The 13,243-nt window shown below is 42.4% G+C and overlaps 1 long non-coding RNA gene across 1 annotated transcript in view; it reads right to left on the reverse strand.

The window, feature by feature from the left end:
• Positions 1-1,154: 1,154 nt before the first annotated feature.
• Positions 1,155-13,243, reverse strand: part of LOC116755750 — a 42,995-nt gene continuing 30,906 nt past the window's right edge. The window contains exons 2-3 of the long non-coding RNA XR_004350450.1: positions 1,338-1,572; positions 1,155-1,194 (exon numbers count right to left, since the gene is read on the reverse strand). This is a non-coding gene — a long non-coding RNA (uncharacterized LOC116755750). The remainder of the gene's footprint in view (positions 1,195-1,337; positions 1,573-13,243) is intronic.

Genomic DNA, 13,243 nt, shown 5'->3' on the forward strand with positions numbered 1-13,243 from the left:
AGACCCTAACTTTCCCCCTTTTGTCTCAGGAAAATAGTAGTATGTTCTCTGTTTCCAGTTCTTTCCATTCACCATTCACTCCTTTCCCGCCCCTCCCCAATATTTATTTATTTATTTATTTATTTATTTTGGCCGGGCCAGGTCTTAGTTGGGGCATGCAGGATCTTCATTGCGGCATGCGGACTCTTAGTTGTAGCATGCGGTTCCCCAACCAGGGACTGAACCTGGGCCCCCTGCATTGGGAGCGTGGAGTCTTACCCACTAGACCACCAGAGAAGTCTCTCCGTTCACTTCTTACCCTACAGGTTTCTGACATCTTTTATCTTTCTACTGAGTATACTTTTGTTAAATCGCTAATAACTTTCCCTCTGTGTAAAAACATATAGATATAATACATACACACATAAATATGTACATAGATACCTATGTACTATATGTGTATTTTATTTTTGAATTCTCATTCCTAAATAATACATTTTAATTTTAAAATTGGAAAACCCATAAAATTACTAAGATGATAATAAATATAATGCATTATTCTACCACTTAAAAGATCATTGCTCTTTTGGTTTATTTCTTTTCCATTAAAATAACAGATAGAGAAGAGTTGAAATATTATAGAATACTATGAATTCCCTATACCAAGTATCTGAATGAAGTGGACACTTTTGGGGAATTATATGTCAATAAAGTTGGCCAATAAAATAAAATTGCAAGTAGTTGAAGTTCTATCCTTTCATTTTCAAAGGGTGCTAGAATGAGCAAGATTTTATGCACAACCTTCAAGGAACAGATAATTCCTATTTTGTGATAATAATTCAGATGATAGAATAAGTTGGATGGCTACTCAACACTTTTAAAAAATAAATTTATTTATTTATGTATTTATTTTTCGCTGTGTTTGGTCTTTGTTGCTACACACGGGCTTTCTCTAGCTGCAGTGAGCGGGGGCTGCTCTTCCTTGTGGTGTGCGGACTTCTCATTGCAGTGGCTTTTCTTGTTGCGGAGCATGGGCTCTAGGCACGTGGGTTTCAGTAGTTGTGGCACACGGGTTCAGTAGTTGTGGCTCGTGGGCTCTATAGCACAGGCTCAGTAGCTGTGGCGCATGGGCTCAGTTGCTCCGCGGCATGTGGGATCTTCCCGGACCAGGGCTCGAACACGTGTCCCCTGCATTGGCAGGCGGATTCTCAACCACTGCACCACCAGGGAAGCGCAACACATTTTATGAAACAGAATAGCCACAACATAGATATGTCACAAGGCAACATATTAGTTATATATTATTGCATGACAAATACCCCAAGAGGTAGTGGCTTAAAACAACAAACATTTACTACCTCACGGTTTCTGTGGGTCAGGAATCTGGGTGTGGCGTAGCTGGGTGCTGTTGGCTCAAGGTCTTCCCTGAGGTTGCAGACAAAGCTGTCATTGGGGTTGCGTGCTCTTTTTGAAGGCTGGGAGAAGGCTCTTTCTGAATTCACTCACGTGGTTGTTGGCAGACCTGTCCTTTACCACATGGGCCTCCCCATAGAACTCGTGGCATGGCAGCTGGCTGGCCCAGGAGCAAGTGATCTGAGAAGGAGTGAGAGAGCAAACCCAAAATGAAAGTCAGCCTTGTAATAATCTAATTTTGAAAATGGCATCCCATCTCATATCATATTACTCTATTCATCATAATATCTAAGTTGGTAAGTCCAGGCCTCACTCAGGGGGACAGGTTTGCACATTGGTGTGGACCTAGGGGCGGGACTAGTTGAGGATTATCTTAGAAGCTACTGACCACAGACAGCAAAAGATAAAAATAGCTAATCTAACCTATGAACATAGATACAAATGCTACAGAAACTATTATCAAATTGAATTTAATCTCAAAGTAAAAGAATAACACATCATGACCAAGTAGTATTCATCTGGGAAGGAAAGGATGAGCCAACGTTAGAAAATCAATTTATTTAATACACTCAGTTATTCCATGTTTTGAGCACTTAATATGTGCTAGGCACTGTCATAAGTCCTGGGAATATGGTAGTGAACAAGGCAGAGAAAATTCTTGCCTTCAGAGGATGTGGAGAAAAGGGAAACTTCGTGCACTGTTGGTGGGAATTGGTGCAGCCACTGTGGAAAACAATATGGAGTTTCCTCAAATAATTAAAAATAGAACTACCATATGACCCAACAATTCCACTTCTGGGTATATATCAGAAAAACAGAAAAACACTAATTAGAAAAGATACACGTACCCCAGTGTTCATAGTAGCATGACTTACAATTGCCAAGGTATGGAAACAACCTAAGTGTCCATCAACAGATGAATGGATAAAGAAGATGTGGTGTACATGCATGCAATGGGACATTATCCAGCCATAAAAAGAAAGAAATTTTGCCATTTGCAGCAACATGGATGGACTTGAAGGGTATTATGCTAAGTGAAATAAGTCAGAGAAGAACAGATATATCACTTACGTGTGGAATAAAAAAAAATAATGAATATAATAAAAAAGAAGCAAACTCACTGATATAGAGGACAAACTAGTGGCTACCAGTTGGGAGGGGGAAGGGGGCAGGGGCAATATAGGGGTAGATGATTAAGAGGTGCAACCTATTATGTACAAAATAAGCTACAAGGGTAATTGTACAACATGGGGAATATAGCCAATATTTTATGGTAACTATAAATGGTATATTATATACCTGTAACTTATGACATTGTACATCAACTATACTTCAATGAAAAATTTTTTTTCCAATAAAAGAATTCTTGCCTTCATAGAATATATTTGTAGTAGTGGGGAACACTTCACACACACACATGATTACTTAAGAAAAGATACCTTGTGTGATAACAATAAAATAGGAGAGTTTTCACAAATTAAGGATAAACATGGTTAATGGTATTCTTAGTTTTTTTCTTAGATGCAAGCTCTGAGACAAGGATTTTAACGCCAGGAGTTCTTTAGGAAGGTGATCCCAATAAACACCCATAGAAGAGTGGGGAAATGAGACAAGGAAGAGAAGAAACTGAAAAAGGATGACTTTGAAGACAGTTACCATTTTGGGCTACTGTGTATCATTCCCATGGTGAACTCTGGAATGAAGTGTAGATGATCCTACAGAGTTGTGCCAGTGAAGGAAGAGGAAGCAGGGGTATTTATCTACACAACTCCTTATACATCATTGATTAACTGCTTCCAAGGAGACCAACTGCTTCTGGTATGCTGTGGTTCTCCAAAAGCCCTAAGGAAAAAGGCTCTGGATAGTCACAGTAAGCAGCCCCCTCTGTGTAGAGAAGAAAGCCAAGGGATAAGAACAGGACAGCAACAGTGTGTGCTAATGTCCACCCCTTGCACCACTCAGATTCTCTCTTGCCCCATCTTAAACCTATTTTGTCTTGTCCTTGATTTTTTAAGATTGTGGCTAGTTATAACTCAAAAATATTGAAACACTAGGGTTAGGAAAGTTACAGGCCTTGCTACTTGCAGTTGGTCTTGAGGCCATGGTTGATGTTCATTATCTTTCTTCATTATTCTTGATATCCCTCGCCCACGAGCAGCACTTCTGTTGATCTGTTACTCGCCCTGTGTCGTATACTTTCGTATGTTTTCATGTTACTAATTAGCATCTTTTCACTTCAGCTTGAGGAGCTCATTTCACCATTTCTCGCAAGGCAGTGCTAGTGGTGATCAACTCCCTTAGCTTTTGTCTCTCTGTTAAGTCTTTATTTCTCCTTCATGACAAGCATGACTTTGCCAGTTAGAGTATTCTTGGTAAGTTGGTCTGGTGGCTACATGCTCATGGTCATTATGCAGCAACATGGCGTCTTCCACCTGGTGGAGGTTTTAGTATCCGCAAAACAACTCAGGAATATGTGTTAGATACTGTTATCTATGTCCTTCAGGGAGGAACTAAATATTCTGTGACTGCTGTATGGCTGATCTATCATTTAAATTGTTACCAGTTCTCCTGGCCCAGCTGCCGTCTTTTTTACTACATGTTCACATTCTCTCAATCATTAACTCTTGAGCCAGCCTTCTGTGACACAGGGGAGGCCTGGGAGACTAAAGCTGTTCTACAAACGAGGCAGGTATAGGACATAGGAGAGTCTGTCCTAGGAAGACCCCATAGCGTCCTGCTTGGCTAAACTGTGAACATGGGGGTGCAGATGTCTTTTTGCTCTAGTGTTTTCTCGAAACAGCTATTTTGATTTTTTTATCATCTAGATCACAATATTTCATGGATTTGAGCTAGGTTGTTGGAGAATTACTATTTTCTTTTTTGGTGATGGCGTATTTCCTTGATGATTTTAAAAATTCACTGGTTGGGGCTTCCCTGGTGGCGCAGTGGTTGAGAGTCCGCCTGCCGATGCAGGGGACACGGGTTCGTGCCCCGGTCCGGGATGCCGCGGAGCGGCTGGGCCCTTGAGCCATGGCCGCTGAGCCTGCGCGTCCGGAGCCTGTGCTCCGCAACGGGAGAGGCCACAACGGTGAGAGGCCCGCGTACCGCAAAAAAAAAAAAAAAAAAAAAAAAAAAAATTCACTGGTTGTCTTGAGCTGGGAACTGCTCATTGGTGCAGCTGTGTTTGGGCTTCTCTAGGACTTTTATGGGCCGACCTGTTCACGCTTCTTGCTCCCTCTTGTGGCCGAATTCTAAAGCCTTTATGTTTTCTCTTTTCTTACAACTCACCAGGCTGGCTGCTGGAAACTTGCTTTTGTTTTCCAGAAAGTGGCGCTAAAGCTCCAGTTTGTGCTGATCTGCATTTCTGCGAGCACTTTAGTCACTGGACCTGCTCTCCGGGCAGCACTCGGGAGCAAGTTCAAGGGTCTGGCTGCAGAGTGGGGGGAGGTGTGGGTTTAGCACTCAGGGTGTTGGGGTGCCCACGATCCTGGTGGGGAGACCCTTGGGTGGGGAACTCTCAGAGGCTTGCGTGCAGCAGACTTCCTGCTCAAATCCTGAAGCAGCCAGCAGGGACTGTGTCCCTTTAATGCCCTTTGAAACTCTTTCCTTCCTCCCACAGACATGAAGCTGCAAACACCTCCTCAAGTCTTTGCCAGTTACCTTCAGATGGGGTGTTCTGTTTGTGTTGTTATTAACTGAGGTTTTCTCTGTCTTTGTATCGGCACATTACCCCCCCCTCCCCCCCCCGCTCTTCTCGCTTTTTTCTTTTGGCAGAATTCTCAAGTTTTTATGTCTTCTCTGGTTTTTACAAGTCACCAGGCTAGCTGCTGGAAAAACCTCTCTTTGCTTTTACAGAAGGTGGTGGTGTACCTCGTGGTCTATTTACTCAGCACACCCTCCGTCCATGAATTTTGCATTTTCAAATGTGTGGGAGTAAAAGTGTACACTGAAGAGAAAAATGCATATGCTCTTCTAAACAAAGGAATTGGCAGATAAAAGAGTTATTAGACGAAGGGAAAGGTAAAATTAAGGCACAGGGTTTTCCCAATAAGATAGTTCAAAATTAGTTGTAATAAATGCCTAAGGAATGTCACAAGCAGACAAAGCAGTGACCTTGAAATGATATGATTCCCATCAGAGATTGAACGTGGCTTTGTGTTTAATTCTAGGAACTACATAATTGAAGCATCAAACAATGCTTCCTCTTTTTAAGAAACTGATCCCAGTGGCTAAGCTCAACCAACGGTGAGGATTAAGGGTAGCTCACAGGGATTGAGCCCAAGCACTAGACGGGTCTGGAGGTGAGAAATGTGTTGACAGTGATAATGCCAGGAAGTACAAAGCTGCCACCCCCGTGAGCTTATGTCAGATATGCTTTCAGCAACTTAAAGACGTTTCCTTCTATCTCTATCTGATTAAGGATTTTGTTAAAGGGACATATGCTGAGTTCTGTCAATTGCTATTTCAGTGTATATTGCGATGATCAGAGATTTCTCTCCTTTAATATGTTGATATTCATTCCTTAATAGTTGTCTTAATAAACTGTGGTCTTGTGTTTCTAGGATAAACTCTTGGTTCCAGTACACTAGGCTTTCAATACAGAGAGTGGATGTCTAAATAAACATTGCTAATGTTTATTTAGGAGTTTTGCCCTTATTTTAACTGCCAAATTAATCATTTCTTTCTTCTTTGTGTGCTATCCTTTCGGATATCCTTTGTGTGTTTTTCCTTTAAAAAAATTTTTAAATTGGGTTAAAATACACATAACATAAAATTTACCATCTTAACCATTTTTAAGTATACAGTTCAGTGGTATTAAGTACATTCACATTGTTGTGAAGACACCCCCATAACTCTCTTCATCATGTAGATTTGAAATGGAGGTGAAACTCTATACCTATTAAAGAATAACTCCTTATTCTTCCTACCTCCAGTCCTGGCCATCACCATTATACTGTCTTTATAATTTTGACTGTTCTAAGTAACTCATATAGTATAGGTATATAAAATATATTATAATACAGGTATATAAAATATATCTATCTCCCTGTTGATACTACGTAAAAAAGATTTTGTTCTTCATTTGACTTGTTCTTTAAAATGTTATATAATTCAGTGTAACAAGATGGCTTTGCTAACAAAATATTATGCTTATCTCTTCTAAAATTTTCTGTATACATGAATCAACAAAATCAACCTTAAATCTGAAAAAAATATGTTCTACAAATATAAGCACTATACAATAACTTAAATTCAGTTTTAGTTATGTTTTCTCTTCCCGAGTTTAAATAAAAAACAAAGTTTCCGGGGCTTCCCTGGTGGCGCAGTGGTTGAGAGTCTGCCTGCCGATGCAGGGGACGCGGGTTCGTGTCCCGGTCTGGGAGGATCCCATATGCCGCGGAGTGGCTGGGCCCGTGAGCCGTGGCCGCTGAGCCTGTGCGTCTGGAGCCTGTGCTCCTCAACGGGAGAGGCCACGGCGGTGAGAGGCCCGCGTACCGCAAAAAAAAAAAAAAAAAAAACAAAGTTTCCATTTACTTAATATAAACAACACTTGTTACTCGTGTTCTTAAATGTTTAATTTTCTGCAAGTGTAACAAAAGTTTGAAATTTAGGAATGTTGAAATTTTAACTACTTTTATATCCTACAGTATTTAACTCACATTTTTACCTAACACATTATGCTTGCATCATAAATATTTTAAAACCATTCTTCCATATGGGTACTTCTATTTAATCTTCTCTGCCTGTCCAGTAAGGGTTTGGGACTTGACAGTATATGTCTGTAGCAGATACTCCTTGCTAGCTATTAAAAAAATTGCCATTGAATTTTGCTTGGGGCTCATAATTAGACTATAATCCCACCCCTTCCATGCAGGGCGGCAAGGCCATGCCACTGAGTTCCAGACGGGGAATGAGAACAGAAGTGATGGGTATCCCTTCCAGGGCTGGCCCATAAGAAGCTTCTGTGTATATTCCTCCATGTTCTTTGTTCCTTCTATTTAGTGGGATAAAGATGACCTCTGTTACATTGGAAGCCACGTGTTAAAGACGGCAAAGTCTCTGTCAGCTGGCTTATGGAATGACCACATGGAGGTAAACTCAGCCTGCCAGAAACACCTTTCCTAGACTGTTCATGTCAGCGTGAGATTGGTGAGATTTTGCAGCATGTTTATTACTCTGTATTACTATAACTAGTGTTACCAATTAATGCCTCAATTCATTATTTGAGGTGAGACAAAAGGAGACAGTAGAATAAGGAGGGTGAGTACAACAGAGTATTTAAGAATGAGGCCCCCCCACTGTTAAAACCTCTGTACTTACTATGAGAGGGGTACAAGTTTGGCTCTAAGGTGCCTAGCAATGATGAGATAAGGAATTATGGCTAGTAACCAAATCACAATATAAGAAAGTAAATGCAAGCAATTTCATAAGATGAAATATGAAGTATGATTCTGCAGGAATTTCTCTTGCCATTCAACCTAAAGAAGTAATTGTGTAAAAGTGTTTCCCCAAACCTTTGCGACAGTAATCTTACAGGGTTTCAAAGACTGTTTTAAATAATAATCCCCAATATATGGTGATGTCATTATACTGGAGCTCTTGGAGCATGGTAGTACTTTGTATAGTATGGAATAAATTTATAGAGCTTAGTGTTTGAAAGCACAGGTGTTTTCAAAAATCGGCATAGATAATTTTTTAAGTTAGAATGTATCTAATCTTCAAAATGAATGTTAAGGAGGCCAACATGACATTTCCACAGTGATGGAGTCCTGAAACAAATGGAGAATAGGTGTGACCATCAATTCCATATCCCTAGGATCAAGGCAAAATTTTAAACATTTATCCAGTAATTCAGTGTAAACCAGTCCCTATTATTTTTGTATCCTGAAAGCAGAAATTTTTCACCTGAGTCAAAGATTACGCCTGGCAGACTACACCTGCCTTAACAGTCAGCTTCATCCTCTTGTGGTTGATTTTGCCTCACAGAAAGCCACCATTACAGTTTCTTTCTTTTTTTTTTTATAATGTTGCTTTATTGTTTCTTTGGCTTAAAAAAATTTTTTTTGTTTATTTATTTTTGGCCACTCCACGCAGCTTTTGGGATCTTAGCTCCCCAACCAGGGGTCAAACCCCTGCTCCCAGGATTGGAAGCATGGAGTCTTAACCACTGGACCGCCAGGGAGGTCCTACATTTTCTTTTTCGTCTCCCAAGATTAAAAAAAAAAAAGTCAAGCACTGTATACAGATATACAATGGCCTACACCAAGCAACAAATGTAACTCGAAATTATGTATGCACACTGACAGTAGGTGCAGTGGTATATTCTACACAGAATGATGCTAGAGGGCTTACAAACAGTTGATGTCAGTGGTTTCCAAGGAACTTGATCAGACCTTTAGAGGCCCTAGAAACTTTTTTTTTTGTGGTACGCGGGCCTCTCACTGTTGTGGCCTCTCCCGTTGCGGAGCACAGGCTCCGGACGCGCAGGCCCAGTGGCCATGGCTCACGGGCCCAGCCGCTCCGCGGCATGTGGGATCTTCCCGGACCGGGGCACGAACCCGTGTCCCCTGCATCGGCTGGCGGACTCTCAACCACTGCGCCACCAGGGAAGCCCCAGAAACCTTTATTTTTAACAAGGGCCCCAGATGATTGTAGGTTTCGATCAAAAGTGTGGTTTGGCAATTCACTTTTAACCTTCATTGTGTGTTAGATTACATATATAATAAAATTAAATTAAAAATCATGTAGTTGAACAAAAAGTAATTTTCTTATATAAGCTATTAATTGATACTTAAATATAATATGGCTCTTAAAATGAAATCATGTTGGTAGTTGTATTCTTAAGGATGCTAATAAAAAAGCCATACAGCAAAGAAACATTGACAGCAAATCAAAATACCAATGATGTTCCTCTGAATTCCATGTTTCATCCAGCATCAAAAACCACCAATCTTTTTTAGTCCTTCTCTTTACATTATTCTGTATCCACATGCTCTGCATCTGATTGCATCCCTGGATTTTATTTTCTGTGACATATTTTCTCCAGATGTATATCATTGTCTATTGCTTTGGGGGTTGAATGTCCTTCTGGATGTCCACTGTTAGTCTCCATGTAGCATGGAGAAACGTCTCGCTCTGCACTTCTAAACAGATTCTGGCTCGCTGCTTTGTCGCTAAGATATTTTATTTTTATCAATATTGCAAAATTATCTGTCCACCACCTTTCTCATACAAATATAATTCCAGACATTCTCTCCATGACTTGTCTTTTTTTTTTTTTTACCTCTTTATTGGAGTATAATTGCTTTACATTGGTGTGCTAGTTTCTGCTTTATAACAAAGTGAATCAGTTATACATATACATATGTTCCCATATCTCTTCCCTCTTGCGTCTCCCTCTCTCCCACCCTCCCTATCCCACCCCTCTAGGTGGTCACAAAGCACTGAGCTGATCTCCCTGTGCTATGTGGCTGCTTCCCACTAGCTATCGATTTTATGTTTGGTAGTGTATATATGTCCATGCCACTCTCTCACTTTGTCACAGCTTACCCTTTCCCCTCCCCATATCCTCAAGCATGACTTTTCTTATATTAATGCAATTCCACACAATAAAGAATACAAAAATAAATCATGTATTTCAGTATAATGTTGAATATCCAGTGAAATTCTCTGGTTTTGTTTATGTTTCTTATAGACTTACTCTAAATAATGGATGCAGAGACATTTGTATTTAAATGATTTTTACATGCTGATAAAATCCCATGACTTTTGGTCATTGAGGTAATGAAAAAACCCTAAATCAGATACTACTCTGTATGGAGTCTATAAAAGTAACTTATGGAGCAGCATATAGTTCAGAGCAGACCAAAAAAAAATCCTTTTCTTTTTAATGTCAGTTGGCTAGTTGGTAAGGAAACTGGTTTAACATTATTTATTTATTTTCCTTTATCTCATCAATTCTGATTTTCAGTAAGTTAACACTATCAATTCTTTGTGTTTTCTAAAGACTGCCTACCTTTCTATATACACAAAACGAAGTCAGTTATTTGTGTATTTGGTTACAATAGACTGTTTAAGTTGAAATAAACATTTGCATTGTGACAGTTTCTGTTTTTTTTTTTTTCTCTTGATGTTGAACAATTTTGACTGCTTTTAAAGGGCATACAGCCCTAGCTGTCTTCATTTCTGCTCTGTCAAAATCATCGCTGTCAGGGATAGACAGGTCATCAGTGCATTTTATGTGTTGGAATGGTTGTTTTGCAGATTTGGTACTATGTGGAACACAGACTCGGAGTTCTAATTCTGATAAAAACTATGTGCTATGAACATCCAAACCCAGAAAGGACAAAATGTGATTTGGCGTCTGGTAACATGCTGAAAAACAGCATTCACACAATTGTATCTTATATCAAACATTGAAAAGATGGCTTTTGATATAAAATTTAAAATGATTGAAATTGAAAATATGTTTAATATTATTAAATGATTAAAAACTTTATTCTTTAAACTCAGGTAGGTGGTAGCCTCCAGTTAAGATGATACTTTTAATGTTTGAAATTACCTTTTGACACATGTCACATTTATATAATCGAATCCCTTTTTACAGGAAATAGAATACTAAGCAAGAATTTTAGCTGTCAGCAAAAAATTTCACTATGATACTTGTATCTCTAGGAGTAAAAGAAGATGTAAGAATAATAAATTAAGAATATTCCCAGGGCTTCCCTGGTGGCGCAGTGGTTGAGAGTCCGCCTGCCGATGCAGGGGACGCGGGTTCGGGCCCCCGTTCGGGAAGATCCCACATGCCGTGGAGCGGCTGGGCCCTTGAGCCATGGCCGCTGAGCCTGTGCGTCCGGAGCCTGTGCTCTGCAACAGGAGAGGCCCACATACCGCAAAAAAAAAAAAAAAGAATATTCCCAGAAGGGAGACCTTCAACATGGCGGAAGAGTAAGACGTGGAGAACACCTTCTTCCCCACAAATACATCAGAAATACAGCTACATGTGGAACAACTCCTACAGAACACCTACTGAGCGCTGGCAGAAGACCTCAGACCTCCCAAAAGGCAAGAAACTCCCTACGTACCTGGGTAGGGCAAAAGAAACAAGAATAAACAGAGACAAAAGAATAGGGACGGGACCTGCACCAGTGGGAGGTTTCCACACTCTAGGAAGCCCCTTCACTGGCGGGGACAGGGGCGGGGGGGTGGCAGCGGGGGAAGCTTCAGAGCCACGGAGGAGAGCACAGCAACAGGGGTGCGGAGGGCAAAGCGGAGAGATTCCTGCACAGAGGATGGGTGCCGACCAGCACTCACCAACCCGAGAGGCTTGTCTGCTCACCCGCCGGGGTGGGCGGGGCTGGGAGCTGAGGCTCGGGCTTCGGTCGGAGCGCAGCGAGAGGGCTGGGGTTGGCGGCGTGAACACAGCCTGAAGGGGGTTAGTGCGCCACGGCTGGCCGGGAGGGAGTCCGGGGAAAAGTCTGGACCAGCCGAAGAGGCAAGAGACCATTGTTTCGGGGTGTGCGAGGAGAGGGGATTCAGAGCACCGCCTAAATGAGCTCCAGAGACGGGCGTGAGACGCGGCTATCAGCGCGGACCCCAGAGACGGGCATGAGACGCTAAGGCTGCTGCTGCAGCCACCAAGAAGCCTGTGTGCGAGCACAGGTCACTATCCACACCTCCGCTCCCGGGAGCCTGTGCAGCCCGCCACTGCCAGGGTCCCGGGATCCAGGGACAACTTCCCTGGGAGAACGCACGGCGCGCCTCAGGCTGGTGCAACTTCATGCCAGCCTCTGCCACCGCAGGTTCTCCCCACATTTCAATTATAACTACCATACCCGCTCCCTCCCCCTGGCCTGAGTGAGCCAGAGCCCCCGAATCAGCTGCTACTTTAACCACGTCCTGTCTGGGCGGGGAACAGATGCCCCCAGGTGACCTACAAGCAGAGGCGGGGCCAAATCCAAAGCAAACCCCCAGGAGCTGTGCAAACAAAGAAGAGAAAGGGAAATCTCTCCCAGCAGCTTCAGGAGCAGCGGATTATGAACCTTGAAAACAAGTGGGGCTTAGGGAGAGAGCTAGAGAGCTATAGGAAATTGAGACTTTACTTGTATGGGCTCATGCACAAACTCACTTGCTCTGAGTCCCAGCTCAGAGGCAGCAGATGGAAAAGAACCTGGCATTCTAGCCAGCCTGCCAGGACTATCCTAGCATGCCCCCTGGCCCACAGCTGGCTCTAGCTCCAGCCCTTCTGCCAAGGTGGCGGCCCTTGGCGGGCCCCAGGAAAAGTCCTGGCCCATGTCAGGATCCAGCTCCAGCCCTGTTGCCCAAACCACTGGGCATATGCAGTCTACATACGGGTGCACATGCACAAGGCCATGCCTTCAAGACTGGGAGAGGCAACTGTATTGCCTAATTCATAGAAGCAGACACAGAAAGTCAAACAAAATGAGAAGACAAAGGAATCTGTGCCAAAGAAAGAACAATAAAACCCCAGGGAAAAACCTTAAGAAAATGGATATAAGTAATTATCTGATAAAGAGTTAAAAGCAATGGTAATGAAGATGCTCACTGAACTTGGGAGAACAATGGAGGAACACTGTGAGAACATCAACAAAGAGTAACTATTAAAAAGAACCAAGGGCTTCCTTGGTGACGCAGTGGTTGAGAGTCTGCCTGCCGATGCAGGGGACACGGGTTCGTGCTCTGGTCCGGGAAGATCCCACATGCCGCGGAGCGGCTGGGGCCGTGAGCCAGGGCCGCTGAGCTTGCGCGTCTGGAGCCTGTGCTCCGCAGCGGTAGAGGCCACACAGTGAGAGGCCCGCATACCGCACAAAGAAAAAAAAAAGAACCAATC

Source organism: Phocoena sinus, chromosome 6 (assembly GCF_008692025.1).
Source record: "Phocoena sinus isolate mPhoSin1 chromosome 6, mPhoSin1.pri, whole genome shotgun sequence".
NCBI lineage: Eukaryota > Metazoa > Chordata > Mammalia > Artiodactyla > Phocoenidae > Phocoena > Phocoena sinus.